The 19,756-nt window shown below is 38.9% G+C and overlaps 1 long non-coding RNA gene across 1 annotated transcript; it reads left to right on the plus strand.

The window, feature by feature from the left end:
* Nucleotides 231-2,519, plus strand: LOC110262953. Its single transcript, XR_002347965.1, has 2 exons — nt 231-396; nt 2,417-2,519. It is a non-coding gene; the product is annotated as an uncharacterized LOC110262953 (long non-coding RNA).

Genomic DNA, 19,756 nt, shown 5'->3' on the forward strand with positions numbered 1-19,756 from the left:
GCTTTATCCTTGTTAGTAGCTGATTTCATGCCATGTTTTATTTGAGCAATGATGATGATGGCCTTATTCTGAGCTGTTTTATTAGTGCTGATTTGATTTTAGTGAGTTCATATGGGTTGATTTTGCTGTTTAGTGCTGCTTTATCCTTGTTAATGGCTGATTTTATGCCTTGTTTTGATTAAGCAATGATGATAATGGCCTTATTCTGAGCTATTTTATTAGTGTGATTACTATGCTTTCTTCCTTCCATACGAAAAGCTGCTTACTATAATGTAAACCGTCTAACTGATGCAGATACGAGAGGGTAGATTTTAAACTCTTGACCAGTGCTTGTTGCGTGATTACCATACGACTTTACAAGCAAAATCTAAGCAGATTTCTGGTGACTTTTGTGAGGTAATGAACATTGCTAGCATTACAAATCCAACATCATTCAAAGATGAGGTTTCTAGGTGGTTTATAAATGTGAGACATTCTTTGCCTTTGAGCTAGCTTTGGGGTTGAGTTAAAATAGGTTATAGATTTCTTGTCTCTTGGCAATTTGTCCATCAATTGTTGTTACTTTTACGTTTACAGTTGAGTTAAAGACTCCTGATATTATTCTTAATTTCTACTATTTACTTTGATGTTGTCAAATGATGGCCTTATTCTGAGCTATTTTATTAGTGGTGATTTGATTTTAGTGAGTTCATATGGTTTGATTTGCTGTTTAGTGCTGCTTTATCCTTGTTAATGGTTGATTTCATGCCTTGTTTTGATTGAGCAATGATGCTGATGGCCTTATTCTGAGCTGTTTTATTAGTGCTGATTTGATTTTAGTGAGTTCATGTGGGTTGATTTTGCTGTTTAGTGCTGCTTTATCCTTGTTAATAGCTGATTTCATGCCTTGTTTTATTTGAGCAATGATGATGATGGCCTTATTCTGAGCTGTTTTATTAGTGCTGATTTGGTTTTAGTGAGTTCATATGGGTTGATTTTGCTGTTTAGTGCTGCTTTATCATTGTTAATGGCTGATTTCATGCCTTGTTTTGATTGAGCAATGATGATACCTTTGAGCTAGCTTTGGGGTTGAGTTAAAATAGGTTATAGATTTCTTGTCTCTTGGCAATTTGTCCATCAATTGTTGTTACTTTTACGTTTACAGTTGAGTTAAAGACTCTGATATTATTCTTAATTTCTACTATTTACTTTGATGTTGTCAAATGATGGCCTTAATCTGAGCTGTTTTATTAGTGCTGATTTGATTTTAGAGAGTTCATATGGGTTGATTTTGCTGTTTAGTGCTGCTTTATCCTTGTTAATGGCTGATTTCATGCATTGTTTTGATTGAGCAATGATGATGATGGCCTTATTCTGAGCTGTTTTATTAGTGCTGATTTGGTTTTAGTGAGTTCATATGGGTTGATTTTGCTGTTTAGTGCTGCTTTATCCTTGTTAATGGCTGATTTCATGCATTGTTTTGATTGAGCAATGATGATGATGGCCTTATTCTGAGCTGTTTTATTAGTGCTGATTTGGTTTTAGTGAGTTCATATGGGTTGATTTTGCTGTTTAGTGCTGCTTTATCCTTGTTAATGGCTGATTTCATGCCTTCTTTTGATTGAGCAATGATGCTGATGGCCTTATTCTGAGCTGTTTTATTAGTGCTAATTTGATTTTAGAGAGTTCATATGGGTTGATTTTGCTGTTTAGTGCTGCTTTATCCTTGTTAATGGCTGATTGCATGCCTTGTTTTGATTGAGCAATGATGATGATGGCCTTATTTAGAGCTGTTTTATTAGTGCTGATTTAGTTTTAGTGAGTTCATATGTGTTGATTTTGCTGTTTAGTGCTGCTTTATCCTTGTTAATGGCTGATTTCATGCCTTGTTTTGATTGAGCAATGATGCTGATGGCCTTATTCTGAGCTGTTTTATTAGTGCTAATTTGATTTTAGTGAGTTCATATGGGTTGATGTTGCTGTTTAGTGCTGCTTTATCCTTGTTAATGGCTGATTTCATGTCTTGTTTTGATTGAGCAATGATGATGATGGCCTTATTCTGAGCTGTTTTATTAGTGCTGATTTGATTTTAGTGAGTTCACATGGGTTGATTTTGTTGTTTAGTGCTGCTTTATCCTTGTTAATGGCTGATTTCATGCCTTGTTTTGATTGAGCGATGATGCTGATGGCCTTATTCTGAGCTGTTTTATTAGTGCTGATTTGATTTTTGTGAGTTTATATGGGTTGATTTTGCTGTTTGTTTAAATTCAGAAACGTCCTATTTACTGGCATAATGTTGCCGAAATTTCTAAAAATTTGTGTTAATTGAATTTCAATTTGTGAATTGAATTTGGTAATTTGTTTCTTTAGTTTTTTTTCAATTAAATATCTTATAAATCAATAAGAGGGATGGAATATAATTAGTATCTTTGTATAGAGACAACAGTGAAGAAAACATGAGGACCTACACAATGCTTGAAGATTCATGCAAGACAGTTGGAAGATAGAGAAGAAATTACTCTAGATATTGAAGGAGAGGCGATTGGTCCTACTGATGAAGCTGTAAACAACTTGTGCAAATTTTTGGGCACAATGGCAAGGAATTTAGATTTTGTCCATTAATTTACACAAATTGGAAGGGGATTAAAGATAAAGATGCCATTTGGGAATCTGTTCAAGTGAGAATATTATTATTGTTAGCTATTTCAAACTCTTCTTTGTTATATTTTTTGCTACATTAGATGATATAGTTCGAGGTTGTCATGATAGTATTGTGGTATTTTTAATGTGATTGTGGATCTTACAACAATTTTTGTAAGTCAAATTTGATGAAAAATATTCAATTATTTTTCTTTAGTGACTTTATTCAAATAGTTTAGATTATTTATTGACTCTAAATAATTTAAAAAAATAAAATTAATTTCATTCACGAGAAAACTACTATTATAAATAAAGAATTATATATTACGAAAAATCGTTGTCAAAAGTTACAAAGGACAACGGTGTTAAAACCGTTGCCAAAAAATGACATCAATGGTATTGCTTTAAAACCGTTGTCTTAGATGACTATAAAATGTCAAGGGTTTTAAAACCGTTGCCAAAAACATCAATGGTAACGCTTTTAAACCGTTGTCTTAGACAACTATAAATTGGCAACGGTACAAAAACCGTTACCAAAAAATGACACCAACGGTAATGCTTTAAAACCGTTGCTATTGTGGATAACAAAACTACTACAGTTTAAAACCGTTGCCTATCCAGGTACGGTTTTAAACTGTTGTACCATGAAAAAGAACGGTTTAAAACCGTTGTTTCTCGAGTAACGGTTTGAAACCGTTGTTTAAAATTTGTTTTCAAAACCATTGTCTATACCAGTAACTTTGGCAACGGTTTTTTGGTTACCGTTGTCTTAGGTAAAAAACCGTTGTCTTTGAGCATTGGCAACGGCCGCATATACCACAGGTCAAAAACCGTTGCCAAAGCGTTGCCTAAAGTTTAGGGAACGGTTTTTCAATATACGGCAACGGTTTTTGACCGTTGCGAAAAGCCTTGTTTGTTGTAGTGTGTCCTGAGATGATACCGGATGCGTCTTCTTTGGTGAACGTGATTGCAGGGATGTCGGGTGCTTCCTCCTTTCCTTCGACATGATATACTTCTTTAAGATATCTTTTGCAGGATAATTTGGAGATTTCTCCTCCTGCAAATCCTCCGTGTATCATATGAACATGTCTTTCTGGCGTACAAGGTGATCGCTCGGTTCGTCCGACCTCCTCGTCCCTCCTTTTTCTTTGCTCATCGTCTCGGGTGGCCAAATACCGATCTAGTTTTCCTTCTCTTACTAACTTTTCTATGACATTTTTTAGATCGAAACATTCGTTGGTGGAATGTCCATGGACACGATGGTATTCACAATACTCGTTTCGGTTTCCTCCTCCTCTTTTGCCTTTGAGTGGTCGAGCTGGGGGTATTTTTTCTGTATGGCAGACTTCCTTGTACACATCCACAAGAGACACCCGAAGGGAGTGTAATTATGATATTTTTTTAATTTTTCCCCTTGTCGATCTTCCTTCTTTTTGGACTCTTTATCTTTATCCCGGTAGGTGAATCCAGATTTTGAGGTTTCTCTTAGTCGAGAATTTTCTTCCATGTTAATGTATTTCTCCGCTCGTTCTTGCACTTCGTCTAGAGATGTGGGGTACTTCTTTGATATGGATTGGCTAAAAGGTCCCTCTCGTAGGCCATTGATGAGGCCCATGATGGCGGCCTCTGTTGGCAAGCTTTGTATGTCTAGGCATGTTTTGTTGAATCTTTCCATGTAGTTACGAAGACTTTTCCGATCTCCTTGCTTGATTCCTAGTAGACTGGGGGCGTGCTTAGCCTTGTCTTTCTGGATGGAGAATCTGGCCAAGAATTTTTTGGCTAGGTCATCAAAGCTTGAGATGGACTTCGGAGGTAGGTTATCGAACCATCTGATTGCTGTCTTCGTGAGAGTTGTTGGAAAAGCTTTGCAGTGAACTGCATCTGAGGCGTAAGTGAGGTACATCCTACTTCTGAAGTTGCTAATGTGATGGTTGGGATCTGTAGTGCCATCGTACAAAGTCATATCCGGAAGTTTGAAGTCCTTAGGAATTTTGGTCTTCATGATTTCCCTAGTGAATGAATCTTGATCTTTGCGTGAGTTGTCCTCAGGGGGTGGTCCGAGTAGCTTTTGCTTTGAGATCGGCTTCGAGTTTTAGAAGTTTATCTTCTAATTCTCGACGTCGCCTTACCTCTCTTTGTAGATCCTTCCCAACTTCTCGTTGGTGCTGGGTTTCATTTTCAAGTTGCTTTAAACGATCTTGAAGCGCTTCTATCACTCCCGGATTTGATGAGTTTTTGTCCCCGTTGGATTCCGGAGTATCTTTTAGCGTAGTGTCTGTGTTTTTGTGCGGTGTTCTATCCTCTAGATCCGAATCGTGGTCATTGTCATGATCGTCCGCCATGGTGATGGGAAGACTTCCAAGGTCCCCGGCAACAGCGCCAATGTTCCGAGGGTTACCTGAAACTGTAGGTCGATCTCGAACGAGATCTTCTGTACGGGTCAGAGATGACGTGTCTGGCTGATGGGTGGCAACCGGAGCTGTCGTGTCTGACTTGTTGGACTGGCTGCACTGCTGATCCTTAATCACCGGAAGGTGGGGGGTATCTGTAAGAGACTCCGATGCTTAAGTTAGTATTGGTATTAAACAGGTTTTTAGTAGAATCAGAGTATGAGTTATACCTGGGTGCTCCAGTGTATTTATAATGGTATAGAGTGACCTTTTTAGATAAGATAAGTTAGTTATCTTATCTTATCTTATCTTTGAGTTGAGGTCAAATTATCTTCAAGGGAACTGCCCTTATCTCTATAGGCTTGGACTGCCTTTGGATTTGGGTCGTGTTCCTCTATTTGGGCCCCTTACTGGGCTTTCCTGTCGATTTGACCGACCTCTTTGAGAAGAGGTCGGATAGCCTGACCTGAGGAGGTTGGTCGCTTTATTACTGAACATCTCGGATCGGATAGCTCGATCCAGGGTGTGAATAGCGGCCATGGGTAATTTAGCAAATACCATGGAGGCTAATGCTACTGCAACTCTGGAAGCTGTGCAGAGATTGGGCCAACCGGCCAAAAATGGAAACGGGAATGGTGAAGGGAATGCTAATGATAATGCTGAGGGAAACGGCGATAACACGGGTGGTGTTCCGATGACCTTGGCGACATTCCTCAAGATTCATCCACCAACTTTCCAAGGATCAACTAATCCTACTGAAGTGGATAACTGGTTCCAGGATATGGAGCGTGCTTTACAGGCGCAGCATGTTCCCATCAATCAATATGTCGAGTTTGCAGCTTATCAGCTAGCGGGAGAGGCCCAACCCTGGTGGCAAGCAGAGTGTCGCTTGCTATAGCTTCAGAACACCAACATTCCATGGGAGGTGTTCCAAACGGCCTTCTATAAGAAGTACTTCCCTGAGTTTGCAAGGGAAGCAAAGGAGATGGAACTAATGCAGCTGAAGCAAGGTTCCCTGTCTGTGGCAGATTACACTAGCAAGTTTGAGAAACTTTGTAGGTTTTCTAGGGTATGTCAGGGTGCCCCAGAGGCTTATGAGAGTTGGAGGTGTATTAAATACCAAAGGGGGCTAAAGGACAACATTATAACTGTTGTGGCTCCTATGGAGATCCGTGTCTTCTCCGACTTGGTTAATAAGGCAAGAGTGGTGGAGGAGTATGCCAAGACCGTGGCGGCGTCCAAGGACACTCATGGAGGGAGCTCTAGTCGGGGGCGTGGCAAGTATTTTCATCCGAGAGGACAAAGCTTCAAGAGAAGAGGATATGTGCTGCAAAATCTAGGAGGCTTAAGAAAGAACACCCATGATCAGATTCATCATGGCAAAGGGAGATGAAATCAGAGTAAGAATTCTCCGGATTTAGCTTGTGATCGTTGTGGACGTTTTCATCCATATGACTCTTGCAAGGTTGGTATAGGTGGGTGCTTCAACTGTGGCTTGCCTGGTCATTTTGAGAGGGATTGCACACGTGGGAAGAACCCAAGTGCGGGTCAGAGTCAGCACCAGGGGCGAGTTTTTGCTGTGAATGCCAAGGATGCTTCCAAGGCAGATCCGTTAATGAAAGGTATATGTTTAATTGGTGATAAGACTTTAGTTGCATTGTATGATATTGGAGCATCGCATTCGTTTATTTCGTTTGCTAAAGTTGAGGAATTAGGCTTGAAAGTGTCAGAGTTACTATTTGATCTGCATGTACATACTCCGCACCAGACAGTTATGACTAGGTCATGGTGTAGGAAAGTAGGTTTCAAGCTTGAGGGTAGAGACTTTGTGCATGATTTGATCTGTTTGCCATTGATTGGATTGGAAATGATTTTGGGGTTTGATTGGTTGTCAAAGAATCGGGTTTTGTTGGATTGCTTTGAGCGGTCAATTTGGTTTATGCCGGAAGGAGAAAATGGAGCAGTGGTAGCTACGGGATATTACTTGAACTCTATAATGGTGCACTGTAGTGGGGAGGAGTGTCAGGGTTATATTCTATTGGCTGCTAATGCGTTGGGGGATGCCCAGAGCTTAGGTTAGATACCGGTGGTTAAAGACTTTCTGGAGGTGTTCCCGGAAGATATCCCTGAGTTCCCACCTCAAAGGGAGATTGAATTTGCGATTGAATTAGTGCCGAGAGCCAGACCAGTGTCAATTGCGCCATATAGAATGGCTCCGATAGAGCTGGCAGAATTAAAGACTCAGTTGGAAGAGCTTCTGAACAAGAGGTTCATTCGACCGAGTGTATCACCGTGGGGAGCGCCAGTTTTATTGGTAAAGAAGAAAGATGGAGGAATACGATTGTGTGTGGATTACCGACAATTGAACAAAGTGACTGTAAAGGATAAGTACCCGCTGCCAAGGATAGATGACTTGATGGATCAGTTGTAAGGAGCTGGAGTGTTTTCTAAGATAGATTTGAGATCCGGTTACCATCAGATCAGAGTGAAGGAGGACGATATCCCTAAGATTGGATTTAGAACACGCTATAGACACTACAAATTTGCGGTGATGTCCTTTGGGTTAACGAATGCACCTGCTGTTTTCATGGATTACATGAACAGAGTCTTTCGTCCTTTTTTAGACAAATTCGTGGTGGTTTTCATAGACGACATCTTAGTTTATTCTAAGATGGTGAAAGAGCATGAGGAGCACTTGAGGATTGCGCTGCAAATCCTAAAGGAGCAAAAGTTATACGCTAAGTTGTCGAAGTATGAGTTTTGGAAGGAGGAAGTAAAGTTCTTAGGTCATATGGTGAGCAAAGGAGGAATAGCCGTAGACCCTTCGAAGGTAGAAGCGGTGATGGAATGGGAAAGACCGACGACTGTGACGGAAGTCAGGAGCTTTTTGGGCTTAACCGGATATTACCGGAGATTTATTGAAGGATTCTCCCGGATTGCACTACCAATGACTAAATTGAAAAGGAAAGAAGCGCCTTTTGTATGGACGTCAGAGTGTGAAGAGAATTTTCAGACTTTGAAGCAGAAGTTAACTTCAGCACCTGTTTTAATCTTGTTGGAACCGCATGAACCATTCGAAGTGTATTGTGATACGTCCCTGAAGGTTTTGGGTTGCGTGTTGATGCAACACCGGAATGTGGTGGCATACGCATCGCGTCAGCTGAGACCGCATGAGGTGAATTACCCAACTCATGACTTGGAATTAGGGGCGATTGTGTTTGTATTGAAGATTTGGAGACACCACTTGTACGGAGTGAAGTTTAGCGTATTTTCTGATCATAAGAGTCTCAAGTACATCTTCGATCAGAAAGAGCTTAACATGCGTTAGAGGAGGTGGATGGAGTTGCTTAAAGATTATGATTTCGAGTTGAGTTATCACCCTAGAAAGGCGAATGTGGTGGCAGACGCGTTGAGTCGAAAATCTTTAACAATAGCTTGGATGAGGAATAAGGAAGAGGAGCTAGTAGATAAGTTTGTGGATCTTAAGCTGGATATTGGTGAAGTTACCGGAAGAGCTTGTTTAAACCAGCTACAAATCTCAAACACGTTTAAATCAGAGATACAAAGGGCTCAACAAGATGAGCAGAAGCTTCAGCAGTTGTTTCAACCAGTTGGTGATAAGAGGTGTAGAGAATTCACTAGGAATGGTGAAGGATTTTGGAGATACAAAGGAAGAATTTGCATACCGGATGTCGGGAGTTTGTGGCAAGACTTATTGTCGGAAGATCATAACAGTGGGTTTTCCATTCATCCTGGAATTACGAAGATGTATTATGACCTAAAGAAGATGTTCTGGTGGCCTGGGATGAAGGGTGATATAGCAACTAGGGCTGGCAATTCATATCCTACCCGTGGATACCCAACCTGGTCCAATCCGTTTGAGTAGGGTAGGCTACCCGACCGCTGTGGGTAGGGTAGGGTACGGTCCGGATATGCATGCGGGTAGGGTAAGGTATGGGTTTAGGGTGTATCCTACCCTACCCTACCCGCACCTCATATATAACACATATTTTATAAAAATTAGGTATATAGCGAAGGAAGTGAGAGTTGAACCCACAACCTCCTTTATGTAATGACTTACAATAAGTGAACAACTACTAAAACTAGTTAGTTAATTTAGTAATTTAGAGCATTACTTTTTTATTTTTTATGTTATTAATATGTATAAAATTCGAAATGATTGAATTTTATATTTACTTTGAAAAAATTTGATATTTCTGTGGGTAGGGTAGGGTAGGGTTTAGAATTTTAGGGTGCGGGTAGGATTAGGGTAGAGAGATTCTCAACCTGCGGGTAGGGTAGGGTAGAGTTTTAATAAAATTTTCAACCCGCGAATAGGGTTAGGGTAGGGTTCAAACCCTACCCTACCCTACCCATTGCCAGCCCTAGTAGCAACAGTGGTATCAAAGTGTTTAACCTGTCAGAAGGTGAAGATAGAGCAACAGAAACCGTAAGGGATGTTACAGCCACTTGAGATTCCGCAGTGAAAGTGGGAAGGAATTGCAATGGACTTTGTGACCAGTTTACTGAGGACTAGGTCGGGATTTGATGTGGTTTGGGTGATCGTGGATCGCTTAACCAAATCCCGCTCATTTTCTGCCTATCCGAGTAAACTATTCTATGGAGGAGTTGACAAGATTGTACATCAAAAAGATAGTAAGGTTACATAGTGTGCCATCGAGCATAGTGTTGGACTGTGATCCCCGATTCACATCAAGGTTTTGGGGAGCTTTCCAAAGAGCTTTCGGTACGAAGCTATGTCTCAGTACCGCATATCATTCGCAAACCGATGGACAGTCGGAAAGGACTATTCAGACGTTGGAGGATATGCTGAGAGCATGTGTTTTGGATCAACCTGGGAGTTGGGATCGTTACATGCCATTGGTGGAGTTTGTGTACAACAATACCTTTCATGCAAGCATTGGGATGGCTCCGTATGAAGCCTTGTATGGACGGAAGTGCCAATCTCCACTTTGTTGGTATGAATCTGGTGAGGTAAGTGTATTGGGTCCAGACTTGATAGCAGAGACTACTGAGAACATTAAGAAGATTCGTGCAAGGATTCTAACTGTTCAGAGTCAACAGAAGAGTTATGCGGATCAGAGGAGGAAATCGTTAGAATTCGAAGTGGGAGAACATGTATTCCTGAGGGTTACACCAACAACCGGGATTGGAAGAGCAATCAAGACCAAGAAGTTGAATCCGAGGTATATAGGACCGTTTGAGGTTTTAAGGCGATTTGGGACGGTGGCGTATCAAGTTGCTTTGCCACCTCATATGTCTAACTTGCATGACGTATTCCACGTGTCACAACTCCGAAAGTACACATCGGATGTGGCTCATGTGTTGGAGCCTGAGTCTGTTGAGTTGAGGGAAAACTTAACTTTCCAAGTAACTCCAGTGAGGATCGATGACACTAGTGTGAAGAAGCTGTGAGAAAAGGAAGTCTCATTGGTTAAGGTTGCTTGGAAGCGAGTAGGAGTTGAAGAGCATACTTGGGAGTTGGAGACCAAGATGTGAAAGGATTATCCCGAGCTATTCTCAGGTAATTCAAATTTTGAGGGCAAAATTTCTTATTTGGTGGGGAGAATGTAAGAACCGCAACTAATCAACCGGTTAGTTAAGCAATTAATATTGCCCAAATTAGATTCTGAAAAGTTAGAGTGAGAATTTGAGGATTTAAAAGTGATTTTTGGACACAGTGGGTTTTTTGAGTCAGAAAATGTGTCTTCTGCAAAAAACTGTGAAAAATCGCGAATCAGTAGTTGAACCGGTTGAACCAGTTCGAGTTTGTCTGGTATCGCACGAGAAAAGTGAAAACTGACAAAAACCTTAGAAAAATATTAGAAGTTGAAAACCAGGCGTTAATTTTAAAGGTTTGACCCGAAGTTGGGCCAAACGGGCTAAAAACTCTAACAGGTTGGACCGGGCCCAAGTTGGGCCCAAGCCCAAGATATAAAAGGTTCATTTAATGAACCAATCAGCACAAACACACTCAAACACACCCATCAGAAATTGAAAGAAGGAGAGGAGAAGACATTGAGCACTATTTATCATCTTCTTCCAGTGCGCATTTTTATTTAGAAAACTATGTTTTCCGACTCAGAAAAATTCACTGAGTCCAAATATCATATTTAAATTATTAAATTCCGATTGTTAAATTTTCTAACCATATTCGCTCCTATTTAATTTACTATTTAATTAATTACGGTTTGACCGGGTTTTATATTCTACCCCCCAACAGAAATTTTTGCCCTCGAAAATTCCATCTGCCACCACGAGTATGTGAGCGTAGTTTGCCTTTACATCCAACGCATAGTAGTCCCAAGGTCTTTTTACTCTGCGCGCTTCTGTTGCCGCGCTCTAATTCCTTTATCTTCGAGGATCTCGCTCATTCGTCCAACGCTGACCAACAGCCTCGTTCATTACTTTCATCATCTCATCAACTCACATCTTATTAAATCTCAAATCATGTCATCAATAATATCACCATCATCATTAATCATGGTCATCATCCCACATCGCTATAATTAACCAAAAATCATCACCATACCTTAATCATACTCCATCACTATCCTATCATTTTCAAAACCATAACCAACAATCTTTCAAATTCTTGGGAAAATTTCGACGGCACCTCCCCTAAGAACTGGAGTTTGCCACTCGTCACGGGTTCCCTCAAACTAATCTCAGTACAACATCAGCATTTCAATTTAATGGTTTTGAAACTCGTCTTTCAAAACCAATCATTATAAATCTCAATCTAAATCCAAGGTCACTATGACCAAATATCATAGTACTTATCTCTCAAACACAGTGACTTGCACCCACTTATCATCTAAATCCAATTACACATCAACGATAATTTCTTCATTCAATTCAGAACTATCAAAGTTCATAGTCACAATTTATCCCAATTATCTAGAATCATTATCTGCATTAGTTCACTAACCTTTTAAGTACTTAAAGTATAAAGCATTTCTAATCATACCCTACTATTCCTTATTATTACCATACTATGTTAACACTCCAGCAAGCTTCCGCTATGTCACTCTAATTATTAACCACCAAGAATCCAATCATGAATCCATGTCATATTCTCCTATCGAATCACAAAACCTAGGCCCACTTCTAAGCTTTCTCAACCTGACAGAAATAATGCTTATGCTCATCGTGAGACTCAACCACATCCTCTTAAAAATCCTTGATCTCTATACTCACATTACCTAATCATTTAAAACCTATAATATCCGTTGCCTAACAATTTGTTATCCTCCAATTTCTATACAAGTGCTCGATTTTTACAAACTTTCATTCCCATTCAAATCCAACTATTCCAATGTCAATTTGAAGCCCCTTCTGCCCTAAATCATCAAATTCCAATCAACTCAAACCAAATTAAGCAAATCGTTCAAGCAACTATCCACCTCTAAGTGTTCAACTCATCGATCCAAAATCAACACACCATTCTCATATATATCACTGCCAAGATTCCTATCACGGCGTTCCCTCACCGGTTCGTTCTTGAGAATTTCTCTTTCCGATTACTTCATTCATGTCCGTGAGACACCCTTCGGGTCTTGTCCATACTGGCCAAGCGATATCGAGGTGATCAGACTCAATATCTCCAGTTAAGTGCTTTAAATTACCAAAGGTACACTCATGGATTTCATGCTAGATGGATCGATTAGATACCCTAACTAGCACAGGCATAGACTCTGAGTATGCATTGAAGCATAAGCAGTTCCATCCCTTAGGCTCACGAGGACGAACTGCTCTGATACCATAATGTAACACCCTAATATTCAAATCCCTATGCTCGAGTCATAAGTTAATGATAATAAGGTGGTACGACTGATAAACCCCATTTGGAGGGTTTATCTTGTGTTAAATTTAGAGGATTTTATAACCTTTTAACCCACATTTATCCAATGAAATAGCATGGTTTTATAACTTCTCTTTTAATTGTGCTTAAGTGTGAAAACATGCTTTTAGGTCTTAAAGTAGCTAAATTCAATTCACCTTGATTCCATTAGATGCCTTGATGTGTTTGATAAGTGATTTCAGATTTAGGAGGCAAAGATTGGATCAAGGGAATGAAGAAAAAAAGCATGTATAAATGGAGAACTCATGAAGAAATGAAGGAATCGCAAAAGCTGTCAAGCCGACCTCTTCGCACTTAAATGACCATAACTTGAGCTACAGAGGTTCAAATGATGCGGTTCCAGTTGCGTTGGAAAGATAACATCTGGGGCTTCGAAACGATATAAGATTTGTCATTGTTGCTATACGTATGGTGACACGTAAGTGCACTGTACGCGAACGCGTCGTTGCTACCATATGACCCACTTAAAGCAATACGTGGCCAGCGAATTCTAAAGCCTTGTGGGCCCAATCCAAGTTATTTCTGATGCTATTTAAGCCAAGGATTGAAGGAGAATTGATATACTTTCACACATTAGTTTAGTTTAGTTTAATTTTTGGAAGGAAAGTTAGTTTTAGAGAGAGAAGCTCTCACTTCTCTCTAGGATTAGGATTTTAGGTTTTAGATCTAGATCGAGTTCTTCTTCTCTCTTCTAATTTTCCTTTTCTTTCCTTAATTGTTCTCTTGTAGTTGTAGAATTCTTCTTTCCTTGTAATTCCTTTGTATTGTTAGTTGTAGCTTATGAACTTTCTTTTGTAGATCTACATTTCTTCTTCAATGCAATTGGTAAGTTCTTTGTTGTTTCATAATTGTTTTGCCTTTCTATTGTTAATCTCTTACTTTTTAGTTGTAGATTCCTTTAATTCTTGCAATTAATAGTGTTTGCCATTATTGCCTTCTATGTGTTTGTTGAAATGCCTCTTCTAGATATGAGTTAGATTTTGTTTCTCTTGGCTTGGGAAGGTAACTTAGGAACTCTTGAGTTACTAATGTCCAAGTGATTGACGATTGGAAGCCGTTAACTCCAGATCTCACTAATTAATTTGGTGTAGAACTAGGACTTATGGACTTGGATTGACATAGCTCATTTAACTTTTCTTTATTAGTTAGAGGATAACTTAGTGGGGTTGGTCCTTGCCAATTTTCATGTTGTGGTTAGTGATTAGGATAGAGATCCTTGACCACCAACCTTTGCCAAGACCTTTTTAGTTGTTAGTTTATTTTTATTGTCATTTATCTTTCATGTCTCTTATCAAAAACTCCAAAACATACCTCATAACCAATAACAAGACACTTTATTGCAATTCCTAGGGAGAACAACCCGAGGTTCAATACTTCAGTTTATAAATTTAGGGGTTTGTACTTGTGACAAACAAATTTTTGTATGAAAGGATTATTGTTGGTTTAGAAACTATACTTACAACGAGACTTCATTAGTGAAATTCTAACCCACACAAAAGTCCTCTCATCAAAATGGCGCTGTTGCCGGGGTTTTGCAATGGTGTTATGTTATTGGTTATTGTATATATGTGAATATTGTGAATAGGTTTGTCAATTGCTTGTTTTTAGTTTTTTTGTTAGATTTATTTTGTTTTTCCACTATAAATTCTCACTTTGGCTATGAGTTTGGTCCTAATTGTGTTGTAAGAAATGTGAACTCCAATGATGACACTCATTATGGATGGAACCAACAAAGATGGGAGAAGCCTCAAGGAATTGATCACTCCTATTGGCAACAACCTCCGGATGCATATAGGTATAATTTCCATCCTAATGCATGTCAATTCAATGGCTATGGTGAAACTTTTTGTGATAATCAACTACCACCATCATATGCCTATGACTCTTATCCTCAACATGAACCTCAACCATTCTTACAAGCCTCTCATTACCAAACACCTTCCTATGATCCATATCCATCACATGACCAATCACCCATACCATATTCTTATGACCATTATGAGCAAGAGCCTTTAGAACCACCACAATCCTACCATGATTATTACCAAGAACCACCTCAATGCACACCATCTCCATACCCTTACCAAGAAGAACCACCTTCCTACTATGAACCCTTTCTCCAAAATAATGAACCCTCTTATCCACCCCAAGCCCCAATAGATGACTCTCTCACCTTGCTACTTTAAGGACAAGCGGATATACATAGGAACACCCTAGAGTTTATGACTAATTTGACCAAGGTAGTGCATAATTTAGCCTACCAATTCTTAAACACTCAAGGTGCTTCCATAGCCACATGTAGAGAAACAATTGAAGAGTATAGCATGAAGGAGAGATTGGAAACTCCGGTGGGTGATGAGGGATACCACTTTGTGTTAGAACAATTGGAGGAGCCTATGATCATTGAAGAAAAGGAAGAAGTGGTTGAAGATTTGGAAGATGTTGAAAGTCCATGGGAATGTAGCATCATGGAGCACTCTTCCAAGAAGCTTGATATTGATGTTGATGAGGGTGCGCAACCTCCAAGGCATGTCATCGTTGGAGACTTGGAAGAGGCTTATCAAGAGATGGATTCAATCATGGATGAATTTCTCTCTACAATGGAATCCTCTCCCATTAGACATGAAGTTAAAATTATAGAAGAATGTGCACAACCTTCCATACCCTTGGTGAGTAATGATAAAGAGAGTGAATCAGAAAAGAGCTACCAAGGGAAAAAAGTTGAATTGGTGTATATCGAAATTGAAGAATATGAAGAGGTTGATCAAGAGATGAATTCATTCATCAATAAATTCCTATCCGAAATTGAATCACCTCTCATTGGGCAAGAAATTGAAGTTCTTGAAGACAACACCAAGCCACGTGATAAAGGGGAAAATGTTGAAATTGAAGAAGTTTGCGAAGTGGTGGAAACAACTAAAGAAGAGCCTAAAGAAATAGACCTTGCATTGTCTAAGTGTGGGGAGGTCTCCTTCCCCAAGTCACCATCCAACCCAACATTCAAGTGGGTAAAATTCTTATCCCTAAGCTTTGCTTTCTCACTTGAATATGGGTTAATTGAAAATGATGGTCAACTTAGAGCTCTTTGTGGAATTAAGAGTAAAAGGGAGTTGTGTAGTGGTTGGAGGTTTGGAATTAGGCTCATCAAGGTCAAAACCTCAAAGTATAGGGACTATGATTGGATGAATGCTACTTTACATGGGTATAGGAAGAGGACTTGGTGTGCTCAAGAGAATTCTACTTGTTCTACTTGTCAACCGCCCGAACGGAGAATTCATGGAAATCAACTTGAAGACTGGTGCGAAAATAAGATATGGGATCCCGGATCGAAGCATGAAGACCAACTAAGGGAGCTCATATCTTGGGTGGAACTCCATCCAAACTTGGTGAAGATGGTTGGAACCTCTGTTAACCATTTGAGGAGCAAGGATCCTTGGAGATTCAAGGATGAGTACAAGCATAAGCCACCATGACATGAGTTTCCCAAATGTCCAACTTAAGGACTTAAACTAAAAGTGCTAGGTGGGAGACACCCCACCATGGTAAACTCTTTCCATTCTCTTGTATGTATACCTAATAAGTGATTTGAGTTGCCATCATAGGTAGTTCTCTTCTTTAATATACTCTTATACATTTTGTTTTGATTGATAGGTTGTTATAGTGTGTTTTGATTAGTTTAAATTGTTGTTAAAATAGGTTACTTGAAGTGCAAGTTGTTGTTAAAGATTTTTGTTAAATCTGAATTTTAGTTACTTTAGAGTGTTTATAGGTTAGGAGAGTGTCAAATTCTATTTCTATGCTTCCAAAAAAAAAAAAAAGAGCGCCATGCACGCGTACGCGTGCATTAAGCATTTTCGCCAATCCGCGCGCACGCGTCATGTACGCGTACGCGTGGACTGAGAAATTCCACCCCAAGCCAAAAACCCGAGAGTTGTGCGAACGCTGCGCGCGCATTGTGCCTTTGGCACAAAACCATTGACGCGTATGCGTACATGACGCATACGTGTCACTCTCAAAAAAAAAAAAAAAAAAAGCCATCGACGCGCGCACCATGCGCGCGTACGCATGGATTTGCACCCTGTTTTTCTCCTTTTTCCTTTCTCCTTTCTTCTTCTTTCTTCTTTTCTTCTTCTTTCTTTCTACCTTTCTTCTTCCTCTCTTGAAAAAATTTTTTTAATAAAAAAATAAATAAATAAATAAATAAAATACTAAAAAAACAATTTTTTTCTCTTTTCTTCCATTTTCTTTTATTGCATTTGCTTACTTTCATTCAATGCATTTTAATTTTGATTTTATAGCTTGTTGTAATTTTTCTTTTTTTTTTAGTTTCTTATTTTAATAATGGTGTTCAATTTTCCTATTCAATCGTTGAGAATTTCTTGCATTATTTTGGTGCCTCTTGACTTGTTTGATATTGTTGGGTGATGAAACTTTTAAATCAATGCTTAATCTTGTATGACTCTTGTGTCTTTGTGCATTGATATGAGCTCATATTATCTTTCATGACCCACTCTTTCTTATTTAAACTTGATGCTCCATATGTTCTTCATGCTTTAATTTTACTCTTGCATCCAGTATTAGTTAATATGCCATTAGCTTATATTGCTTTCTCACTTACATGCGTAGCTAACATGTAGTGAGAACCCTACTTTTATTTGGCATTAGCCCCCACCTATGCTCTATTTGCTTTGATATATTTGTTATAGGCTCAATTTTTTTCTTTTTCTTTCCTTTTAGGTTGGCCACCGAGAAAGGAGGAAAAGGAAAAGCTTCAAAATGGGGCAACGAACAAGTCATCCGCACAACCTTTCGAAGAAGCTCATCAATTATAGCAACCCATCCACCTTGCTCTTCTTTGCATGCACCGAGAACGGTGCAATCTTCAAGTATGGGGAGGTCGTCTGACCGATCTCCGTGGGTAACAATTTCTTTTTCAACACCAAAGTTAGCTAGATGTTGCATTGCATGATAGGTTGCATGTTAGTTAGAATTTTTATATATTTTATCACTTTTTTTATGCTAGAACACAAGCTTGTGAGATTTGAGCCTAATGGCGTGGTTACATCTTATAACCACTTATTTTTCCTTCTTGTGTGCATTGTTCTCTTTCTATGATTGTGATTTTTGATTTGTTTAATTCTTTATGTCCATTATTTTGTGTATTCATGCATCTATATGATTGAGGCCATCGTTTCATTTAGCTCACTCACCCAAATAGCCTACCTTTTATCTTCCATTGTTAGCCAATTTGAGCCTATGCTTAACCCACTTTGTTCATAATTTTAGCACATTACAAGCCTTAAAGCGAAAAACAATAAATGTCCTTTATTTGGATCTTTGATTAGCTTAGGCTAGTGAGTTTGAGTATCATTCAAGTGTGGAAAATCTTGGGACATTGGGTGAATAAAAGGGTTGTTTTATATTTTTGTTGTAAATATTGGGAATTGGGTACATGCTCATGTGTAATGAATGTAAAACCTTATGCATTGATGATCTTGTATATATAAAGAAAAAATGAGAAAAAGGAAAAGAAAAAGAAGAAAAAAATTATGGAAAAGAAAAGAAAAGAAAAAAAATAGAAAAGAAAAAAAAAAGAAAAAGAAAGAAATAAAAGGGGACAAAATGTCCCAAAGCAAAGCTCAAAAGGGTCAATGCATAAGTGTTGTGAAATGAAAAGGAATACATGAGCATGTGAAAAAGTGATAAAAATGGATAGTTAGGTTGGCTTTGAAATTGTATAGGATGTCATAGGTTAGGTGGGAAGTTTAAACTTATCAAAGATTCAAATTTCAAGCTCACTTAACCAAATATGCATCCTACCTTGACCTTAGCCCCATTACAACCTATGAAAAGACCTCATGATACTTGTATGCATGCATTAAAATATATGTTGATTGTTAGAAGAAAAACAAATCTTAGAAAGCATGATTAGGGGAGAATTGAGAGAATTGACCCTACACACTTGAGCGACTAGAGTGCAAACACTTCCGGTGAGGGTTCGATACTCAATTCCTTGATTCCCAGCTTTCATGAGCATTCTTCTTGCAAGTCTACTTGAACTTCATTTTGATATTTAAATTGGTAGGATTCATGAGTCGTCATGGGACCTTAGCCCCACTTGTGCATGTATGTCTTGGAGATTAGTTTATTCTTAACCAAGTAGGTAGAATCATTTTGTATTTAGTTGCATTCATGTAGATAGATGCATTTAGGTTATTTGCTTTGAATAAATGTTGATACCCTTTGCTCTCTCTTGGTTTAAGCATGAGCACATGCTTGGTTTAAGTGTGGAGAGGTTGATAAACCCCATTTAGAGGGTTTATCTTGTGTTGAATTTAGAGGATTTTATAACCTTTTAACCCACATTATCCAATGAAATAGCATGGTTTTATAACTTCTCCTTTAATTGTGCTTAAGTGTGAAAACATGCTTTTAGGTCTTAAAGTAGCTAAATTCAATTCACCTTGATTCCATTAGATGCCTTGATGTGTTTGATAAGTGATTTCAGATTTAGGAGACAAAGATTGGATCAAGGGAATGAAGAAAAAAAGCATGTATAAATGGAGAACTCATGAAGAAATGAATGAATCGTAAAAGCTGTCAAGCCGACCTCTTCGCACTTAAACGACCATAACTTGAGCTATAGAGGTTCAAATGATGCGGTTCTAGTTGCGTTGGAAAGCTAACATCTGAGGCTTCAAAAAGATATAAGATTTGCCATCGTTGCTACCATATGACCCAGTTAAAGCAATACGTGGCCAGCGAATTCTAAAGCCTTGTGGGCCCAATCCAAGTCATTTCTGATGCTATTTAAGCCAAGGATTGAAGGAGAATTGATATACTTTTACACATTAGTTTAGTT

The sequence above is a fragment of the Arachis ipaensis genome, chromosome B05 (assembly GCF_000816755.2).
Source record: "Arachis ipaensis cultivar K30076 chromosome B05, Araip1.1, whole genome shotgun sequence".
Lineage (NCBI taxonomy): Eukaryota > Viridiplantae > Streptophyta > Magnoliopsida > Fabales > Fabaceae > Arachis > Arachis ipaensis.